The sequence below is a fragment of the Halictus rubicundus genome, unplaced genomic scaffold (assembly GCF_050948215.1).
Source record: "Halictus rubicundus isolate RS-2024b unplaced genomic scaffold, iyHalRubi1_principal scaffold0436, whole genome shotgun sequence".
Taxonomy (NCBI): Eukaryota; Metazoa; Arthropoda; class Insecta; order Hymenoptera; family Halictidae; genus Halictus; species Halictus rubicundus.
Window position 1 is genome coordinate 141,776 of NW_027488977.1, and position 24,369 is coordinate 166,144.

Here is a 24,369-nt window from a genome sequence, read left to right on the forward strand (position 1 = left end):
ATTTTTATTACTAATTCTATACAAATTTTTCAAAATAAAATTTCCCTAAAATTTTATATTAATTAATTACCCCTTATTTTATTTAAATTTACCCCTAAATTTAAATTTTTCATATTAATTCAATAAAATTATTATTTTTTTCTAAAAAAAATCATTTTTCCCCCAAATCAAAGCTTTTTTCTCATTTTTTTTTTTATTTATTATTGACGCTAATGTACAACTTAACTTATTATTATAGGTTTATTAAATATATTTAATTTTAATATAAATCAACTATTATTAAAAATTTACTAAATTATTTCAATAAATTTTAAATATTAATAATTCCATATAAATTCTTCCCATAAATAATTTTATATAAAAAAAATTCATTCAAATAAATTTTTATTACTAATTCAATACAAATTTTTTATAAATAAAATTTCCCTAATAATTCTTTTCATAAATAATTTAATATAAAAAATTTACTCAAATAAATTTTTATTACTAATTCAATACAAATTTTTTTATAAATAAAATTTCCCTAATAATTCTTTTCATAAATAACTTCATATAAAAAATTCATTCAAATAAATTTTTATTACTAATTCAATACAAATTTTTTTACAAATAAAATTTCCCTAATAATTCTTTTCATAAATAACTTCATATAAAAAATTCATTCAAATAAATTTTTATTACTAATTCAATACAAATTTTTTTACAAATAAAATTTCCCTAATAATTCTTTTTTATAAATAATTTTATATAAAAAGTCCACTCAAATAAATTTTTATTACTAATTCAATACAAATTTTTTTACAAATAAAATTTCCCTAATAATTCTTTTCATAAATAACTTCATATAAAAAATTCATTCAAATAAATTTTTATTACTAATTCAATACAAATTTTTTTACAAATAAAATTTCCCTAATAATTCTTTTCATAAATAACTTCATATAGAAAATTCATTCAAATAAATTTTTATTACTAATTCAATACAAATTTTTTTACAAATAAAATTTCCCTAATAATTCTTTTTTATAAATAATTTTATATAAAAAGTCCACTCAAATAAATTTTTATTACTAATTCAATACAAATTTTTTTATAAATAAAATTTCCCTAATAATTCTTTTCATAAATAATTTCATATAGAAAATTCATTCAAATAAATTTTTATTACTAATTCAATACAAATTTTTTTACAAATAAAATTTCCCTAATAATTCTTTTCATAAATAACTTCATATAGAAAATTCATTCAAATAAATTTTTATTACTAATTCAATACAAATTTTTTTACAAATAAAATTTCCCTAATAATTCTTTTCATAAATAATTTAATATAAAAAATTCACTCAAATAAATTTTTATTACTAATTCAATACAAATTTTTTTATAAATAAAATTTCCCTAATAATTCTTTTCATAAATAACTTCATATAGAAAATTCATTCAAATAAATTTTTATTACTAATTCAATACAAATTTTTTTACAAATAAAATTTCCCTAATAATTCTTTTCATAAATAACTTCATATAGAAAATTCATTCAAATAAATTTTTATTACTAATTCAATACAAATTTTTTTACAAATAAAATTTCCCTAATAATTCTTTTCATAAATAACTTCATATAGAAAATTCATTCAAATAAATTTTTATTACTAATTCAATACAAATTTTTTTATAAATAAAATTTTCCCAATAATTCTTTTTTATAAATAATTTTATATAAAAAATCCACTCAAATAAATTTTTATTACTAATTCAATAAAAATTTTTTTATAAATAAAATTTCCCTAATAATTCTTTTCATAAATAATTTCATATAAAAAATTCATTCAAATAAATTTTTATTACTAATTCAATACAAATTTTTTTATAAATAAAATTTTCCCAATAATTCTTTTTTATAAATAATTTTATATAAAAAGTCCACTCAAATAAATTTTTATTACTAATTCAATACAAATTTTTTACAAATAAAATTTCCCTAATAATTCTTTTCATAAATAATTTTATATAAAAAATTCATTCAAATAAATTTTTATTACTAATTCAATACAAATTTTTTATGAATAAAATTCCCCTAATAATTCTTTTCATAAATAATTTTATATTAAAAATTCATTCAAATAAATTTTTATTACTAATTCAATACAAATTTTTTATGAATAAAATTCCCCTAATAATTCTTTTTTATAAATAATTTTATATAAAAAGTCCACTCAAATAAATTTTTATTACTAATTCAATACAAATTTTTTACAAATAAAATTTCCCTAATAATTCTTTTCATAAATAATTTTATATAAAAAATTCATTCAAATAAATTTTTATTACTAATTCAATACAAATTTTTTATGAATAAAATTCCCCTAATAATTCTTTTCATAAATAATTTTATATAAAAAATTCATTCAAATAAATTTTTATTACTAATTCAATACAAATTTTTTATGAATAAAATTCCCCTAATAATTCTTTTCATAAATAATTTTATATAAAAAATTCACTCAAATAAATTTTTATTACTAATTCTATGCAAATTTTTTATAAATAAAATTTCCCTAAAATTTTATATTAATTAATCACCCCTTATTTTATTTAAATTTACCCCTAAATTTAAATTTTTCATATTAATTCAATAAAATTATTATTTTTTTCTAAAAAAAAATCATTTTTCCCCCAAATCAAAGCTTTTTTCTCATTTTTTTTTTTATTTATTATTGACGCTAATGCACAACTTAACTTATTATTATAGGTTTATTAAATATATTTAATTTTAATATAAATCAACTATTATTAAAAATTTACTAAATTAATTCAATAAATTTTAAATATTAATAATTCCATATAAATTCTTTCCATAAATAATTTTATATAAAAAAATTCACTCAAATAAATTTTTATTACTAATTCAATACAAATTTTTTATAAATAAAATTTCCCTAAAATTTTATATTAATTAATTACCCCTTATTTTATTTAAATTTACCCCTAAATTTAAATTTTTCATATTAATTCAATAAAATTATTATTTTTTTCTAAAAAAAAATCATTTTCCCCCCAAATCAAAGCTTTTTTCTCATTTTTTTTTTTATTTATTATTGACGCTAATGCACAACTTAACTTATTATTATAGGTTTATTAAATATATTTAAACCCAATAAATTTTATTAAAAATTTTTCATTTATTTTACTTCTCATAATAAAATTTAAACTCAATATTAAATTAATTAACTATAAAATAATTTAATTAAATTATTCACTTTCTCTTTTTTTTTTTTTTTTCCAATAAAATAAATATTATTATGTATTATATATATATATATATATATATATATATATATATATATATATATATATATATATATATATATATATATATATATATATATATATATATATATATATATATATATATATATATATATATATATATATATATATATAATTTATATGTATATATACATATATATATATGTATATATTCATATAAATAATTTATATATATATATATGTATATATAATTTAATTATATATATAAATATATATATATAAATAATTTATATATATATATATGCATATATAAATTAATTAAATATATATATATTATATAAATAATTTATATATATATAAATGTATATATAAATGGCATATAATTATATGTATATTGGAATGAATATTATATAGATTAGATGTTTAGAGTAAGAGATTGTTATGTATTTATATAAATGTGATTCATATTAGGATATTATAATTTACACAGATGGTTAAGCATTAAATGTATATATATATATAAATAATTTATATATTATTAAATAATTATATATATATATATTAAAATATTTTAAAAATTAATTAAATAAATATAAATTCTTAATTCTCTTTATATATAATAAAATATTTATAAAAATAAATATATATATATATATATTATTATTATATATATATAAATACCTAACAAATAAATATTTAATATATATTAAATAATTTATATATATATAAATATTTATATAATAAATTATTTATTTATAATTAAATTTATATATTTATAATTGTATGAATATTTATAGGTTATTATGAATTAATTAAATCTGATATAAATGTCTAATAACTAGTTTTACTCTAGGATATATTCATAAATGGATTCATTTTACAAATGTTGATATTATAATTAAATATATAGTATATTATTAAATTATTATTGTTCTGTAGTAAAAAATTTAAAAATTAATATAAATGTATATATTATACATAAATTTATTAGAGATATTTAAATTTAATTAGATATATATAAATAATTTATATATATATAAATATTTAATAAATAAATTATTTATATATATATAAATTAATATATATAAATAAATTTATTAGGAATAATTAAATTTAATTAAATATATATATATATATATAAATAATTTATATATATATATATGTATATATAATTTAATTAAATATATATATATATATATATAAATAATTTATATATATATATATGTATATATAATTTAATTAAATATATATATATATATAAATAATTTATATATATATATATGTATATATAATTTAATTATATATATAAATATATATATATAAATAATTTATATATATATATATGCATATATAAATTAATTAAATATATATATATTATATAAATAATTTATATATATATAAATGTATATATAAATGGCATATAATTATATGTATATTGGAATGAATATTATATAGATTAGATGTTTAGAGTAAGAGATTGTTATGTATTTATATAAATGTGATTCATATTAGGATATTATAATTTACACAGATGGTTAAGCATTAAATGTATATATATATATAAATAATTTATATATTATTAAATAATTATATATATATATATTAAAATATTTTAAAAATTAATTAAATAAATATAAATTCTTAATTCTCTTTATATATAATAAAATATTTATAAAAATAAATATATATATATATATTATTATTATATATATATAAATACCTAATAAATAAATATTTAATATATATTAAATAATTTATATATATATAAATATTTATATAATAAATTATTTATTTATAATTAAATTTATATATTTATAATTGTATGAATATTTATAGGTTATTATGAATTAATTAAATCTGATATAAATGTCTAATAACTAGTTTTACTCTAGGATATATTCATAAATGGATTCATTTTACAAATGTTGATATTATAATTAAATATATAGTATATTATTAAATTATTATTGTTCTGTAGTAAAAAATTTAAAAATTAATATAAATGTATATATTATACATAAATTTATTAGAGATATTTAAATTTAATTAGATATATATAAATAATTTATATATATATAAATATTTAATGAATAAATTATTTATATATATATAAATAATTTATATATATATAAATATTTAATAAATAAATTATTTATATATATATAAATTAATATTATTCAATAAATTATTTATATATATATTATAAATATTTATTAATATAAATTATTTATATATATATATAAATATTTATTAATATAAATTATTTATATATATATATATACCAAAATTAAAATTCTAAATTTCGTTTTTTTTCTATATTTTCTATTTTACAAAAAAATTCATACTAATATCTTTACTTATCAATAACGTTCAATAAGTAATAAAAATTTTAGAATGAAAATCTCCCTCAAATTACAAAAAAATCTAGAAAATCCCCCCTAAATTCAATTTTTGTATAAATTTCCCCCTGAAATTTAAATAAAAATTATTTTCTATGAGAATTCTTCTTTAATTTATTTTCTCCATAATAATTCTTTTAAATTCAATTTTTATATAAATTTCCCCCAAAATTTAAATAAAAATTATTTTCTATAAGAATTCTTCTTTAATTTATTTTCTCCATAATAATTCTTTAAAATTCAATTTTTGTATAAATTTCCCCCTAAAATTTATATAAAAATTATTTTCTATAAGAATTCTTCTTTAATTTATTTTCTCCATAATAATTCTTTAAAATTCAATTTTTGTATAAATTTCCCCCTAAAATTTAGATAAAAATTATTTTCTATAAGAATTCTTCTTTAATTTATTTTCTCCATAATAATTCTTTAAAATTCAATTTTTATATAAATTTTCCTCTAAAATTTAAATAAAAATTATTTTCTATAAAAATTCTTCTTTAATTTATTTTATTCCATAATAATTCTTTAAAATTCAATTTTTGTATAAATTTGCCCCCTAAAATTTAAATAAAAATTATTTTCTATAAGAATTCTTCTTTAATTTATTTTCTCTATAATAATTCTTTAAAATTCAATTTTTATATAAATTTTCCCCTGAAATTTAAATAAAAATTATTTCCTATAAGAATTTCTCTTTAATTTATTTTCTCCATAATAATTCTTTAAAATTCAATTTTTATATAAATTTCCCCCTGAAATTTTAATAAAAATTATTTTCTATAAGAATTCTTCTTTAATTTATTTTCTCTATAATAATTCTTTAAAATTCAATTTTTGTATAAATTTTCCTCTGAAATTTAAATAAAAATTATTTCCTATAAGAATTTCTCTTTAATTTGTTTTCTCCATAATAATTCTTTAAAATTCAATTTTTGTATAAATTTCCCCCTGAAATTTTAATAAAAATTATTTCCTATAAGAATTTCTCTTTAATTTGTTTTCTCCATAATAATTCTTTAAAATTCAATTTTTATATAAATTTCCCCCTGAAATTTTAATAAAAATTATTTTCTATAAGAATTCTTCTTTAATTTATTTTCTCTATAATAATTCTTTAAAATTCAATTTTTGTATAAATTTTCCTCTGAAATTTAAATAAAAATTATTTCCTATAAGAATTTCTCTTTAATTTATTTTCTCCATAATAATTCTTTAAAATTCAATTTTTGTATAAATTTCCCCCTGAAATTTTAATAAAAATTATTTCCTATAAGAATTTCTCTTTAATTTGTTTTCTCCATAATAATTCTTTAAAATTCAATTTTTGTATAAATTTCCCCCTGAAATTTTAATAAAAATTATTTCCTATAAGAATTTCTCTTTAATTTGTTTTCTCCATAATAATTCTTTAAAATTCAATTTTTGTATAAATTTTCCTCTGAAATTTAAATAAAAATTATTTCCTATAAGAATTTCTCTTTAATTTGTTTTCTCCATAATAATTCTTTAAAATTCAATTTTTGTATAAATTTCCCCCTGAAATTTTAATAAAAATTATTTCCTATAAGAATTTCTCTTTAATTTGTTTTCTCCATAATAATTCTTTAAAATTCAATTTTTGTATAAATTTTCCTCTGAAATTTAAATAAAAATTATTTCCTATAAGAATTTCTCTTTAATTTGTTTCCTCCATAATAATTCTTTAAAATTCAATTTTTATATAAATTCCCCTCTGAAATTTGAATAAAAATTATTTTCTATAAGAATTCTTCTTTAATTTATTTTCTCTATAATAATTCTTTAAAATTCAATTTTTATATAAATTTTCCTCTGAAATTTAAATAAAAATTATTTCCTATAAGAATTTCTCTTTAATTTGTTTTCTCCATAATAATTCTTTAAAATTCAATTTTTGTATAAATTTCCCCCTGAAATTTTAATAAAAATTATTTCCTATAAGAATTTCTCTTTAATTTGTTTTCTCCATAATAATTCTTTAAAATTCAATTTTTGTATAAATTTTCCTCTGAAATTTAAATAAAAATTATTTCCTATAAGAATTTCTCTTTAATTTATTTTCTCCATAATAATTCTTTAAAATTCAATTTTTATATAAATTTCCCCCTGAAATTTTGATAAAAATTATTTTCTATAAGAATTCTTCTTTAATTTATTTTCTCTATAATAATTCTTTAAAATTCAATTTTTGTATAAATTTTCCTCTGAAATTTAAATAAAAATTATTTCCTATAAGAATTTCTCTTTAATTTGTTTTCTCCATAATAATTCTTTAAAATTCAATTTTTGTATAAATTTCCCCCTGAAATTTTAATAAAAATTATTTCCTATAAGAATTTCTCTTTAATTTGTTTTCTCCATAATAATTCTTTAAAATTCAATTTTTGTATAAATTTTCCTCTGAAATTTAAATAAAAATTATTTCCTATAAGAATTTCTCTTTAATTTGTTTTCTCCATAATAATTCTTTAAAATTCAATTTTTATATAAATTCCCCTCTGAAATTTGAATAAAAATTATTTTCTATAAAAATTCTTCTTTAATTTATTTTCTCCATAATAATTCTTTAAAATTCAATTTTTATATAAATTTCCCCCTGAAATTTTAATAAAAATTATTTTCTATAAGAATTCTTCTTTAATTTATTTTCTCTATAATAATTCTTTAAAATTCAATTTTTATATAAATTTCCCCCTGAAATTTAAATAAAAATTATTTTCTATAAAAATTCTTCTTTAATTTATTATCTCCATAATAATTCTTTAAAATTCAATTTTTATATAAATTTTCCTCTGAAATTTAAATAAAAATTATTTTCTATAAGAATTCTTCTTTAATTTATTTTCTATATAATAATTCTTTAAAATTCAATTTTTATATAAATTTTCCCCTGAAATTTAAATAAAAATTATTTTCTATAAGAATTCTTCTTTAATTTATTTTCTCTATAATAATTCTTTAAAATTCAATTTTTGTATAAATTTTCCTCTGAAATTTGAATAAAAATTATTTTCTATAAGAATTCTTCTTTAATTTATTTTCTCCATAATAATTCTTTAAAATTCAATTTTTGTATAAATTTTCCCCTGAAATTTAAATAAAAATTATTTTCTATAAGAATTCTTCTTTAATTTATTTTCTCTATAATAATTCTTTAAAATTCAATTTTTATATAAATTTTCCCCTGAAATTTAAATAAAAATTATTTTCTATAAGAATTCTTCTTTAATTTATTTTCTCTATAATAATTCTTTAAAATTCAATTTTTGTATAAATTTTCCTCTGAAATTTGAATAAAAATTATTTTCTATAAGAATTCTTCTTTAATTTATTTTCTCCATAATAATTCTTTAAAATTCAATTTTTGTATAAATTTTCCCCTGAAATTTAAATAAAAATTATTTTCTATAAGAATTCTTCTTTAATTTATTTTCTCTATAATAATTATTTAAAATTCAATTTTTGTATAAATTTTCCTCTGAAATTTGAATAAAAATTATTTTCTATAAGAATTCTTCTTTAATTTATTCTCTCTATAATAATTCTTTAAAATTCAATTTTTATATAAATTTTCCTCTGAAATTTAAATAAAAATTATTTTCTATAAGAATTTCTCTTTAATTTATTTTCTCCATAATAATTCTTTTAAATTCAATTTTTGTATAAATTTCCCCCTAAAATTTAAATAAAAATTATTTTCTATAAGAATTTCTTTTTAATTTATTATCACCATAATAATTCTTTAAAATTCAATTTTTGTATAAATTTTCCTCTGAAATTTGAATAAAAATTATTTTCTATAAGAATTCTTCTTTAATTTATTTTCTATATAATAATTCTTTAAAATTCAATTTTTATATAAATTTCCCCCTGAAATTTAAATAAAAATTATTTTCTATAAGAATTCTTCTTTAATTTATTTTCTCTATAATAATTCTTTAAAATTCAATTTTTGTATAAATTTTCCTCTGAAATTTGAATAAAAATTATTTTCTATAAGAATTCTTCTTTAATTTATTTTCTCCATAATAATTCTTTAAAATTCAATTTTTGTATAAATTTTCCTCTGAAATTTAAATAAAAATTATTTCCTATAAGAATTTCTTTTTAATTTATTATCACCATAATAATTCTTTAAAATTCAATTTTTGTATAAATTTTCCTCTGAAATTTGAATAAAAATTATTTTCTATAAGAATTCTTCTTTAATTTATTTTCTTTATAATAATTCTTTAAAATTCAATTTTTATATAAATTTTCCCCTGAAATTTAAATAAAAATTATTTTCTATAAGAATTCTTCTTTAATTTATTTTCTCTATAATAATTCTTTAAAATTCAATTTTTGTATAAATTTTCCTCTGAAATTTGAATAAAAATTATTTTCTATAAGAATTCTTCTTTAATTTATTTTCTCCATAATAATTCTTTAAAATTCAATTTTTGTATAAATTTTCCTCTGAAATTTAAATAAAAATTATTTCCTATAAGAATTTCTCTTTAATTTGTTTTCTCCATAATAATTCTTTAAAATTCAATTTTTGTATAAATTTCCCCCTAAAATTTAAATAAAAATTATTTTCTATAAGAATTCTTCTTTAATTTATTTTCTCTATAATAATTCTTTTAAATTCAATTTTTGTATAAATTTTCCTCTGAAATTTAGATAAAAATTATTTTCTATAAAAATCTCTCTTTAACTCTATAATAATTATTATAAACTTATATAAATAAGCTAAATTTAAGCTTTTAGGTTCATACCCTAAATATAGAAAAATCTTTTATATAAGTAAAATGCCTGAATAAAGGATTATTTTGATGTAATAAAAATGTGTTAAAAAATCACTTTTGCTAAATTTTTATTAATAAATTTTATTTATTTATTATTATCATACAAATATATTTATATTCATTAAATTAATTAATTCCATAAAATTCAAAATTTTATATGCGTAAAACACTTGAATATATTTAAATTTATAATTTATAATTAAAATTTTTAATATAATTAATTTTTAAAATTAAAACTAAATATAAATTAATTATTAATAAACTTTATTATTTATTTAAATTTATTAAGTTTAATAATTCTCTCCTTACTTATCCCCAATTTATTTTTTATATGAATATTTTTAGAAATTTCCTCTATATTATACACTATTTATTTAAATATTAATTCTTTAAAAATTTATAGAATTATATATTTTATAATTTCTTCAATAACTTCTATTTTAATTATTTACAGATTTTTAAATAAAACATTTAATTTATATATTAATTTTATTTTATTATTTAGCTTATGATTAAAATTAGGATTATACCCCTTAAATAGATGAATAAACTTTTTAATAAAAAAAATCAATTTTAATTCATTAATTTTATTATTAACAATTATTAAATGTATCCCTATTTTTATATTTTTAAATTTTATTAAATTTAATTTTATTATTTTATTTTTATTAATTTCCTTTATACTACCCCCAGTAATTTTTTCAATAAATACCTCATCCTTTACTCTTTTAATAAATTATTCATCCATATATAATATTCCTTTATTATTAATCTTTTCCTATATAAATTTTAATATTATAATCATTTATATAACCATTTATATAACTTCAACTCTTATAATCTTACTTATACTTAAAAAATTAAATCTTTATTACAAAAACTCTTTAAATTTAAGATTAAATTATAAAAATAAAATATTTTATAATTTAATAATATTCAAATACTCCCAACTTCCCCCATTTTTACCATTTATTATTAAATGAAATTTAATTGATCTTATATTATCAAATAATTATATAATTATATTATCCATATTAATTATCTTTTCTAGATTATTAATAACCTTTAATTATTTAAATTTTAATAATAACAATTTTTTTTTAACAAATTCTAAAATTAGACATAAAATTAATTTATTTGATTATTCTAATTTTAATACTATATTTATTATATATTTTTCATTTTTAACATTTACTTTAATTTTTACCTTTTCATTTATAAACTAAATTTATAATTTTTTAATTTCTTTAAATTTGCAATTTAATATTTTTTATAAACTATATAAATAAAGATTTTAAGTTAATAAAACTTAAAACCTTCAAAGTTTTATATAAATATATATTTAACTTAATTATTTAAATCTTAATTTAATATTAGAAAATTTATTTTCATAAATAAATTTACAGTTTACTCCTTTTATCAGGCATAATATTTCTAAATAAAATTTATTACCAAAAATGATTTTATTCAACTAACCATAAAAATATTGGAATACTTTATTTTATCTTTGCTATATGATCAGGGATAATCGGAGCATCTTTAAGTATAATTATTCGTATAGAATTAAGAACACCTGGAAGATGAATTAATAACGACCAAATTTATAATACTATTGTAACTTCACATGCTTTTATTATAATTTTTTTTATAGTTATACCATTTATAATTGGGGGGTTTGGAAATTGATTAGTACCACTAATAATTGGGGCTCCTGATATAGCTTTCCCACGTATAAATAATATAAGATTTTGATTATTAATTCCTTCATTATTTATACTTATAATAAGAAGAACTTTATCTACAGGATCAGGAACAGGTTGAACTATTTACCCTCCCCTATCTTCAATTATATATCACTCATCCTTTTCTGTTGATTTTACTATTTTTTCTTTACATATTGCAGGTATTTCTTCTATTATAGGTGCTATTAATTTTATTGTTTCAATTATATTAATAAAAAATATTTCACTTAATATAAATCAAATCCCCTTATTTCCTTGATCAGTTAAAATTACTGCTATTTTACTTCTTCTTTCTCTCCCTGTTTTAGCAGGTGCTATTACTATACTATTAACAGACCGAAATTTAAATACATCTTTTTTTGATCCTTCCGGAGGAGGAGACCCTATTCTTTATCAACATTTATTCTGATTTTTTGGTCATCCTGAAGTTTATATTTTAATTCTCCCCGGATTTGGATTAATTTCACATATTATTTTTAACGAAAGAGGAAAAAAAGAAATTTTCGGAAATTTAGGAATAATTTATGCTATATTAGGAATTGGATTTTTAGGATTTATTGTATGAGCTCATCACATATTTACTGTAGGATTAGATGTTGATACACGAGCATATTTTACATCTGCCACTATAATTATTGCTGTACCAACAGGAATTAAAGTATTTAGATGAATTGCTACTTATTGTGGGTCAAAAATTAAAATAAACCCATCAATTATATGATCTTTAGGATTTATCTTCTTATTTACATTAGGGGGATTAACTGGAATTATATTATCAAATTCTTCTATTGATATTATACTTCATGATACATATTATGTAATTGGTCATTTCCACTATGTTTTATCTATGGGTGCAGTATTTGCAATTATTGCAAGATTAATTCATTGATACCCCCTATTCACTGGACTTACACTAAATAAAAAACTATTAAATATTCAATTTACTATAATATTTCTTGGAGTAAACATAACTTTTTTCCCACAACACTTCTTAGGATTAATGGGAATACCTCGACGATATTCAGATTACCCAGATGCTTACTATTGTTGAAATTTAATTTCATCAATTGGTTCATTAATTGCTTTTAATAGAATAATTTTATTAATCTTTATTATTTTAGAGAGATTAATTATAAAACGTTTAATTATATTTAAATATTTCCAATCATCTTTAGAGTGATTACAAAATTACCCCCCTTATAGACATTCATATAACGAACTTCCTATTATTATTTTTAAATTTTAATATGGCAGAATAGTGTAATGAATTTAAGTCTCATAAATAAAATTAATAATTTTTATTAAAATTTATTTACATAATAAATATAGCTACATGAAATATATATTCTTTCCAAGATCCTAACTCTCCATTTGCTGATAATTTATTTTATTTTTATAATTTTACAATAATTATCCTAACAATAATTACTATTTCTACTATATATATAATAATTTTTATTTTAAATAATAAATATTTAAATTTAAATTTATTAAAAAATCATAATATTGAAATTTTATGAACTATCACTCCTATAATTATACTTTTAATTATTTCAATCCCTTCTCTTAAAACTCTTTATTTTATTGATGAATTATGAAACCCTACATATTTTACTATTAAATCAATTGGCCATCAATGATATTGAAGTTATGAATATCCTGAATTTTCTAATTTTATATTTGACTCTTATATAATTAAATCAATTGAAAATATTAATCAATTTCGTTTATTAGATGTTGATAATCGAGCAGTTATTCCTTATAAAATTCCTATCCGATTACTAGTATCTTCTATAGATGTAATTCACTCATGAACTATCCCAACTATAGGAATTAAAATAGATGCCTCACCAGGTCGAATTAATCAAATATCTTTAATTTCTTTACGACCTGGAATATTTTTTGGACAATGTTCTGAAATTTGTGGTGCATACCATAGATTTATACCTATTGTTATTGAAAGAACAAATTATTTTAATTTTATTAATTGAATTAATAAAAATAATTAAAGAATTAGTTAAATTTTATAACATTAAATTGTCATTTTAAAATTATTATAGTAATACTCTTTCATTAGGTGTCTGAAAGAAAGAAATGGTCTCTTAAACCAAAATATAGTAGTTAATCGTCTACTTCTAATGATTTTATTCTTTTATCCCTCAAATAAGACCTATATATTGACTTTTACTTTTCTTTTTTATACTTATAATTATATATATATATATTTCAATTTTATATTTTTCTCCTTTTTCATTTTCACCAACTACTCATACTAATTTAAATAATTTTAAATTAATAAAAAAAACTATTAAATTTTAAATGTTAACAAATTTATTTTCAATTTTTGACCCTTCTACAAATAAATTTTTATCTTTAAATTGATTAATTTTATTTTTTCCTTTAATATTAATAAATTGACCTTATTGATTATCACCCTCACGAATTAATATCTTTTGATTAAACTTCTACAAAAAAATTTTTCAAGAATTTTTTAATTTAACAAAAAAAAAATTTTCATCAAACTTGATTATTTTTTTAACTATTATAATTATATTTTTAAAATTAAATTTATTAAGTTTAATACCTTATATTTTTACCCCATCAAGACATTTATCTATTAATCTTTCTTTATCCCTAAGATTATGAATAAGATTTATATTATTTGGATGATTAAATAACACTAATAAAATATTCATTCATCTTCTACCCATAAACACACCAGGACCTTTAATAATTTTTATAATTTTAATTGAATCTATTAGAAATTTTATTCGACCATGAACTCTTGCAATTCGACTATCTGCTAATATATTAGCAGGACATTTACTTTTATCCTTATTAGGAACAACTTTAGAAAATATACCTTATATATTAATTCTTTTTTTTATCCAAAATTTATTAATAATTTTAGAAATTTCAGTTTCTATTATTCAATCCTATGTATTTTCTATTTTAACTTTATTGTATTTTAATGAATCTAATTAAATGAAAATATCTCATCACCACCCATTTCATATAGTAACTTTAAGACCCTGACCTTTAATAACTTCATGAAGAATTTTAAATTTGTTATTAAGAACTATTTATTGATTTAATTCTTCTAACTTCAATATTACTATATTTAATTTATTAATTCTATTTTTAATTCTATACCAATGATGACGAGATATTATTCGAGAAAGAACAATACAAGGATGTCATACATTAAGTGTTTTAAAATTATTAAAATTTGGAATAATTTTATTTATTATTTCAGAATTATTTTTTTTTATTTCTTTTTTTTGAACTTACCTTCATTCAGCAATCTCCCCAAGAATTGAAATTGGTATAATATGACCACCTAAAAATATTATTATATTTAACCCTTATGATATCCCCCTTTTAAACTCAATTATTTTAATTTCTTCGGGATTTACTATTACATGAAGACATAATTTATTAGTTAAAAACAAAAAAAAATCTATAACACCATTAATTTTTACAATTCTACTAGGCATGTATTTTTCCTCTATTCAAATAATTGAATATATAGAAGCCCCTTTTACTTTTAACGATGGAATTTTTGGATCAATTTTTTTTATATCTACAGGATTTCATGGCCTCCATGTATTATTAGGTATCATTTTTTTAAGAACAAGATTAATTCGAATATATTTAAACCACTTTTCTAAAATTCATCATTTTCATTTTGAAGCGGCTACATGATATTGACATTTTGTTGATATTATTTGACTTATTCTTTATATCCTAATTTATTGATGAATATATTAATATATATAATATATATATATATATATATATATATATATATATAGTATAAATAATTACATTTAATTTCCAATTAAAAGATTTAATTAAATAATATATATAATTTTTAATATCTTTATATTTTTTATCTTTATATTTATTATTATCTCTTTAATTATTTTAATTAATTTTTTTTTTTCAATAATTATAAATAAAGATCGAGAAAAAATTACACCATTTGAATGTGGATTTGACCCTATTACTAGAGCACGATTACCATTTTCAATTAATTTTTATATTATAACTCTAATATTTCTTATTTTTGATGTAGAAATTATTCTAATTTTACCAATTTTAAAATTACTTAATAATCTTTCAATTTTATCTATTTATACTTTTTTCACTTTTCTTTTAATTTTAATTATTAGGCTATGAATTGAATGAACTTGTAACTTATTTAAATGAATCCATTAATTTATATATAGTAATTTTTACATTTAATTTCGACTTAAAAAAAAGAAATTTATTTTTCTTATATAAACAGGATATTAGTTAATATTATATATATAACATTAAATTTGCTTTTTAAAATTAAATTATTTATATCTTTTAATTGAAACCAAAATTTAGGTAAATTATTGTTAATAATTTTTTTGAGACTAATATCTCCAATTAAAGAAATATAAATTTAGAACTTCTAATTCTTTTAATATGATTTAATCATAAATATTTCTAAATTTATATAATTTAAAAAAAATATTATAATTTCAATATAAAATTAACTATTAAGTTTATAAATTTATTTAAAAATTTTTAATTATCTTAATATTTTCAATATTAAACTTTTTATTAAGCTATTTAAATAATTATAAATAAATAAAATAAAAATTAATAACACTCTATAAAATTTTATCAACTTTATTATATGAATTGAATATAATCATCTATTCATCAATGGGTACACCTTCTGTAAATAAAATATTTTTTTTATATTTACACCTAAAATTTTATCTATTCATTTCTCATTGAATTTCTCATATGTTAATATAAATTTTAAAAAATTTAAATAAATTATTTTATAAAAAAAAATTGAATAAAATATTCTCATAATGAAATTTAAATAACTAAAATTTATTAACTTCTTACATCTAAAATGAAATCTAAAGGTTACTATTCATCTAAGAATATATATTATTATTAAAACTAATTTATCATTTTCTGTAATTATACAAGTAAAATAATTAATTAACCTTAAATAAAAATACCCAAAAAAAATTACTAATAATATTATAAAAAATTTACAAAAAATTATAAATTTACCATCTCCTACATATTGGTATCTATAAATCCCTATATATATTTCAAAAAATAATTTTATAATTCGAACTCTATAATTAATTGTTAAAACTGTTGAAATCATTAAAATATAAATTATTAATTTATTTAATCTTCTTACTATTATAAATTCTAAAATTAAATCTTTTGAATAAAACCCAGAAATAAATGGAAAACCACTTAAATTCATAAAAGAAAAAATAAATACAACACTCTTTAAAGGAGTTATTCTTATTACACCTTTAAATTTACGTAAATCTTGCCTTCCTAAAGATGTATGAATATACCCCCCAACACATATAAATATTAAAGATTTAAAAAAAGCATGAATTAATAAATGATAAAACCCTAAATTTACTATACCTAACCCTAAAATTCTTATTATAAACCCTAATTGTCTTAAAGTTGAAAGAGCAATTACTTTTTTTAAATTATATTCATAATTTGCTATTAACCCAGCCATAAACATTGTTAAACTAGAAATAATAATAATATATCTTTTCACTTCAATTAAAATAAATTTATTATACCGAATTATTAAATAAATACCAGCAGTAACCAAAGTAGAAGAATGTACTAAAGAAGAAATAGGAGTAGGGGCAGTTATAGCAGCAGGTAATCAAGCCGAAAAAGGTAATTGAGCACTTTTTGTAATTATTAAAATTAACATTAAAATTATTATAATTAATCTTATTCTATATAATATTAAATTTCAAGAACCTAAAAATGATGATATTCTAATTAATATTAATAACCCAACATCTCCTAATCGATTACAAAGAATAGTTAATATCCCTGAATTATAAGAATTCTTATTTTGATAATAAATTACTAAACAATAAGAAATTAAACCTAACCCATCTCATCCTAATAAAATTCTTAAAATCCTTGGACTTAAAATTATTAAACATATTGAAAAAATAAATAATAATAATAAATATTTAAATCGATTAATATATATATCCCCATTTATATAATTTATTCTATAAAATATAATAAAAAAAGAAATAATTAAAACAACTCCTATATATATTAAACCTATATAATCTAAATAAATTATATAATTAAATTTTATTCTACTTAATATAAAAATTGTTCACTCTAAAATTATTATTATATTATATATATATATATATATACTTATTAAAATAAAAAATATACCTAAAAAAAATATAATCACCCCATAAACTATTAATTCATAAATAATTTAAAGTTATTATACATCTTTGAAACCACAATTCAAAATTTTTTTCTTAAACTATTTAAATTAAAAAAAAATTAAATCCAAAAATATAATATTTAAAGGTAATCAATGTAAAATTAATACAATATAATTAATTATTTTACTTCTTTTAATTTTTAAATAATAATTTAATTCCCCATGTTGGACATAACAAAATAAATATAATGAATAAATAAATCTAAAAAAACAAAAAAAAATTATAACAATTATTAAATACTCTATTCATATTATTAACCCTACTAATAATATAATTTCTCCCACTAAATTTAATGACACTGGGGCAGATATATTTGAAGAACATAATAAAAATCATATTATTCTTATTTTAGGTATATAATTTATTAATCCTTTATTAATTAATATTAAACGTCTATTAGTTTCTTGATAACAAATATTTACTAAAAAAAATAAACCAGAAGAACATAACCCATGAGCAATTATAATAATATACCTCCCAATTACTCTAATTTTAAAAAATGTTAACATTCTTCTAATTAAAATTCCTATATGAACAACTGATGAATAAGCAACTAAAATTTTTATATCTAATTGGCGTAAACATAACCCCCTCAAAATAACTCTGCCTAATAAACTAATTATTATTATATAAAATTTTATATTTATAAATAAATAATAAAATATAATTACTATTTGTAATAAACCATAAGTTCCTAATTTTAATAAAATTGAAGCTAAAATTATTGAACTATATACTGGGGCTTCAACATGAGCCTTTAATAACCACCCATGAAATATATATATAGGAATCTTTACTAAAAAAGTTCCTATTATAAATATAAAAAAATAACTTCTTATTTTAATTTTTTTTAATTCTACTATTATTATTAAATCTAATATTAATTCATTTATAATTAAAAATAAAAAAATTAAAAAAGGTAAAGAAAAAAATATTGTATAAAATATTATAAAATAAGCAGCTTCCAACCGTTTTTCCCCTAACCCCCATTTAATAATTATAAAAAAAATTAAAATTAACCTTACTTCAAATATAAAATAAAATAATAATAATTGAATTCTTATAAAAAATATTATTAAAATAATTAATAAAACTAAATGTATTTTTATACATAATAAAATATTCTTATCTATTAAAAATAAAAAAATAATACCAAAAATTCATAAACTTAGTATAATTAATATAAATGAATAATTATTTAACCTAAATAATCTACTTATTATAGAAAAATTTACAATAAAATTATATTTAAAAAAAATTTTTACTGTTAAAAATATTAACACACATCTAATAAAATTTTTTAATAAACTTATTTTTATAAATTTATTTTTAAATAATATTAAATATAAATAAGTAATAATTAAAATTTCTACTATCATTTTAAATTTAAAATTTTTATTCTTTGTGAACCATACATATGAACAATTCTAACTATTAAAGAAATACCAATAACTCTTTCACAAACTCCTATAATTAATATATATATAAATATTCAATCATTATTTAAACTGTCAGAAATAATTAAAGTTATAAACAAATAAAATATTAATATATATTCCAATCCAATTAAAAATATTAAAAAATTCTCTATAAATATAAAAATTATTAATAAAATTAATAAAACTATTACTAAATAATAATTATTTAAATAAATCAATTTAGCTAAATAATTTAAAATAAAATATTAATTTTGTAAATTAAATATGAAAATTTTTTCTTTAGCTTAAACTTCAAGAAAATTAACCTTAATATCTTTAATCCCCAAAATTAATATTCTATTTAAACTATTTCTTGAATTCAATGAACAGTTCTTATGAATTTTTTATTAAATTTATACTTTATATTAATATATATATAATTATTATTATTATATATAATAAAAATATCTCCCCACTAAATTTCATAATAAGCTTAATTTTATTCACTTTAATTTATTTAATTTTAAATTATTTAATTACTCAAAAATCATTATATTGTTTCATAATTTTTATTTCAATAATTAGAGGAAATATAATTATATTCCTTTATTTTACAAGATTAATTAACAATTATTATAATAAATCGTTTAAATCTAACCTAAACTTTATTTGATTTATAGTAATTATATTAATTTTTGTTATATTTTTTTATTATTTTTTTAATTATTCAATTAATATTAAATTTAAAACTTCTAATTCATTATTTATTTACAAAACTTATACATACCCACTTTATAAAGTTACCTTCTTAATAATTTTTTATTTATTAATTACTTTATTATTCTCAATAAAAATTTGTTTATCAAAATATAAACCCTTACGAAAAATTATTAATTAATGAAATTTTCTAAACTATTAAAAAATAATAAAATTTTATCAATTTTCAATTATTCTCTAAATAAATTACCATCCCCCATAAATATTAATATATGATGAAATTTTGGTTCAATTTTAGGATTATTTTTAATTATTCAAATTATTTCAGGTCTATTTTTATCTATACATTATTGCCCTAATATTAATCTTGCTTTTCATAGAACAATTCATATTATAAAAAATGTTAAGTTCGGATGATGAATCCGTCTTATCCATATAAATGGAGCATCTTTCTTTTTTTTTACTATATTTCTTCATATTGCCCGAGGAATTTATTATCACTCTTTCAAATTAGTTAATGTTTGATTAATCGGAGTAATTATTTTAATTATATCAATAGCAACAGCATTCTTAGGTTATGTTTTACCATGAGGACAAATATCTTTTTGAGGAGCTACAGTTATTACTAACTTATTATCAGCCTTACCTTTTATTGGAAAAATATTAGTTGAATGAATTTGAGGAGGATTTTCTATTAATAATGCCACATTAAACCGATTCTATACCTTTCATTTTATTCTCCCATTTATAATTTTATTTTTAGTAATTATCCATCTTTTCTTCTTACATAATTCAGGATCAAATAACCCTATAGGATCCAGAAATAAATTTTACTTAATTTATTTTTCACCTTATTTTCTTATTAAAGATGTACTTGGATATATATTAATTTTATTTCTATTTATTATAGTTACTTTAATTTTTCCTTATAATTTAAGTGACCCAGATAATTTTATTATAGCTAACCCTATAATTACACCTGAACATATTAAACCTGAATGATATTTTTTATTTGCTTACACAATTTTACGAATTATTCCTAATAAATTTGGTGGAGTTCTAGGTTTATTTTCATCTATTTTAATTTTAATATTTATACCTATTTTAAATTATAATAAATTAACTTCAAGAAAATTTTATTTTTTAAGAAAAATTCTTTTTTGAATTTTTATTTTATCTTTTATCATATTAACATGGTTAGGAAGGCAATTAATTGAGCCTCCATTTATTAACTTAAGAATATTATTTACATTAATTTACTTTTTATATTTCATTTTAACCCCCTCACTAAATTATATCTGAGATAAATTAATTTATTAGTTAATAAGCTTTAATAGCATTTATTTTGAAAATATTTTATAGATATAAAACTATCTATTAACTTATATTTATATAAATAATTAATTCCTTTATCCTTAAAATAAATAAAATATATAATAATGATAACGATAAAAATTTCTTTCAACATATTATTATTAATTCATCATAACGAATTCGAGGTAAAACCCCTCGAATTCAAATCACAAAAAATATATGAAAAATTATTCTAACAATAAATTTAAATCTTAATAATTTAAACCCTAAAAACATAATTGTTACTAAAAACCTTATAAAAATAATCCTTAAGTATTCAGATATAAAAATTAAAGCAAATAATCTTCTAAAATACTCTGTATTAAAACCAGAGACTAACTCAGATTCTCCTTCAACTAAATCAAAAGGAGTACGATTTAATTCAATTAATATTCTAACCATAAATATTAAATAAACTGGATAAATTATAATTAAAAATTTAATATTTTCTTGAAATTTTAAAAATTCTAATAAATTAAACCTTTCAACTAATAAAATTAAATTAAAAATAATTAAAAATAATCTTACTTCATAAGAAATTGATTGGGCAACTGAACGAATAGCACCCAATATAGAATAATTAGAATTTGAAGCCCACCCCCCTAATATAATTGGAAAAACCCCTACACTCATTAATCTTAATATAAATAAAATTCCTAAATTTATTGAAAATATATTTACATAAAATGGGTAAACTAACCATAATATTATAGATAAAATTAAAGAAATTATAGGTATAAATATATAATAATTTAAATTAATTTTATCTAAAAAAAATAATTCCTTATTTAATAATTTAATTACATCTCTAAAAGGTTGAAAAATTCCTATAATTAATACTTTATTTGGTCCCTTTCGATTTTGAATAAACCCTAATACTTTTCGTTCAAATAATGTTAAAAAAGCTATACTAATTAATATTATTAAAATTAAAACAATAAAAAAAAATAAATTAAAATATAAATTAAATTTTAATACATAAATTATTATCTGTATACTTATTGCATACTTTATTAAATTCTAAATTTATTACACTAATCTGCCAAAATAATTATTTACATTTATATATATATATATATATATATAATATTAATTATTAAAAATACTTAGTCCTTTCGTACAAAAATATTATTTTACTTTTAAAGATAGAAACCGATCTGGCTTACACCGATCTGAACTCAAATCATGTAAGATTTCAAAAGTCGAACAGACTTAATTTTTAAACTTCTGCATTTAAAATTTATCTTAATTCAACATCGAGGTCATAAACATCTTTATAAATAAGGCCTTCTTAAAGATATTATGCTGTTATCCCTAAGGTAATTTTTCTTATAATTTATAATACAATATCATTTTTATTAACATTAATTTATGATTTCTTAATTTAAAGTTTATTAAATTTAAATATCACCCCAATAAAATAAATTAATAAATTTTCTTATAAATAAATTAAAAACTTTATTAATTTATTAAATTCTATAGGGTCTTATCGTCCCTTAAATTAATTTAAGCATTTTTACTTAAAATTTAATTTCATTATTTAATATTGAAACAGTTTATACTTCATCAACCCTTTCATTCCAGCCTTTAATTAAAAGACAAATGATTATGCTACCTTTGTACAGTCAGTATACTGCAGCTATTTAAAAATTATTCATGGAGCAGGGACAACTTTAAATTAAATTCAAAAAGACATGTTTTTGTTAAACAGGTGAGTATAATTTTTGCCAAATTCTTTAATATTATATATATATATATATATATATTTATATTTATATAATCAATTACTTATATTATCATTATATCTTTAAATTTTTAATTTATTTAATTTTTTTTATAATTAAATTATATTCTAGTTAATTAAATTTTTTTTTATATATATATATATATATATATATATTATTATTATTAAATTATTAAATTTTTTCTATAATATATTAAATTTTAAAATTAATTTATTTATTATATTTCAATTAAAAATTATAAATTTAATTTAAAGTTTATCCCCTAAATTATTTATATTTATTAATATATATATATATATATATATATATTATTAAAATAAATATATGAATTAAATTCATTTCTAAAAAAACTAGATATCTATAAATTCGTATTACATTTCACATCAAATTAAATATTCATAATTTTTTTGCTACAAAAAAAATTTTAATTAATTAGCTCATTTATATTCGAGAATAATATAAACTATATTTAAATTTTAATAACCCCTGATACAAAAGGTACAAAAATAAATTCTACTTTTAAATATTTTATTTATTATCTTTCACAATACTATGTATATAAAATTTTTATTTTTTTCTTAAATAAATACTAAAAATTTAATTTTTTAAAAT

General features: G+C 15.7%; 1 long non-coding RNA gene and 3 pseudogenes across 1 annotated transcript in view; 3 read left to right on the forward strand and 1 right to left on the reverse strand.

Annotated features, from left to right (window-relative positions):
- Positions 1–3,070, reverse strand: part of LOC143364296 (uncharacterized) — a 31,566-nt gene extending 28,496 nt beyond the window's left edge. Inside the window, exon 1 of the long non-coding RNA XR_013084068.1 lies at positions 2,505–3,070. This is a non-coding gene — a long non-coding RNA (uncharacterized LOC143364296). The remainder of the gene's footprint in view (positions 1–2,504) is intronic.
- Positions 3,071–11,962: 8,892 nt separating this feature from the next.
- Positions 11,963–23,389, forward strand: LOC143364304 (cytochrome c oxidase subunit 1 pseudogene; annotated as a pseudogene).
- Positions 13,070–23,389, forward strand: LOC143364302 (cytochrome c oxidase subunit 2 pseudogene; annotated as a pseudogene).
- On the forward strand, positions 20,840–23,389 carry LOC143364303 (cytochrome b pseudogene; annotated as a pseudogene).
- Positions 23,390–24,369: the final 980 nt, after the last annotated feature.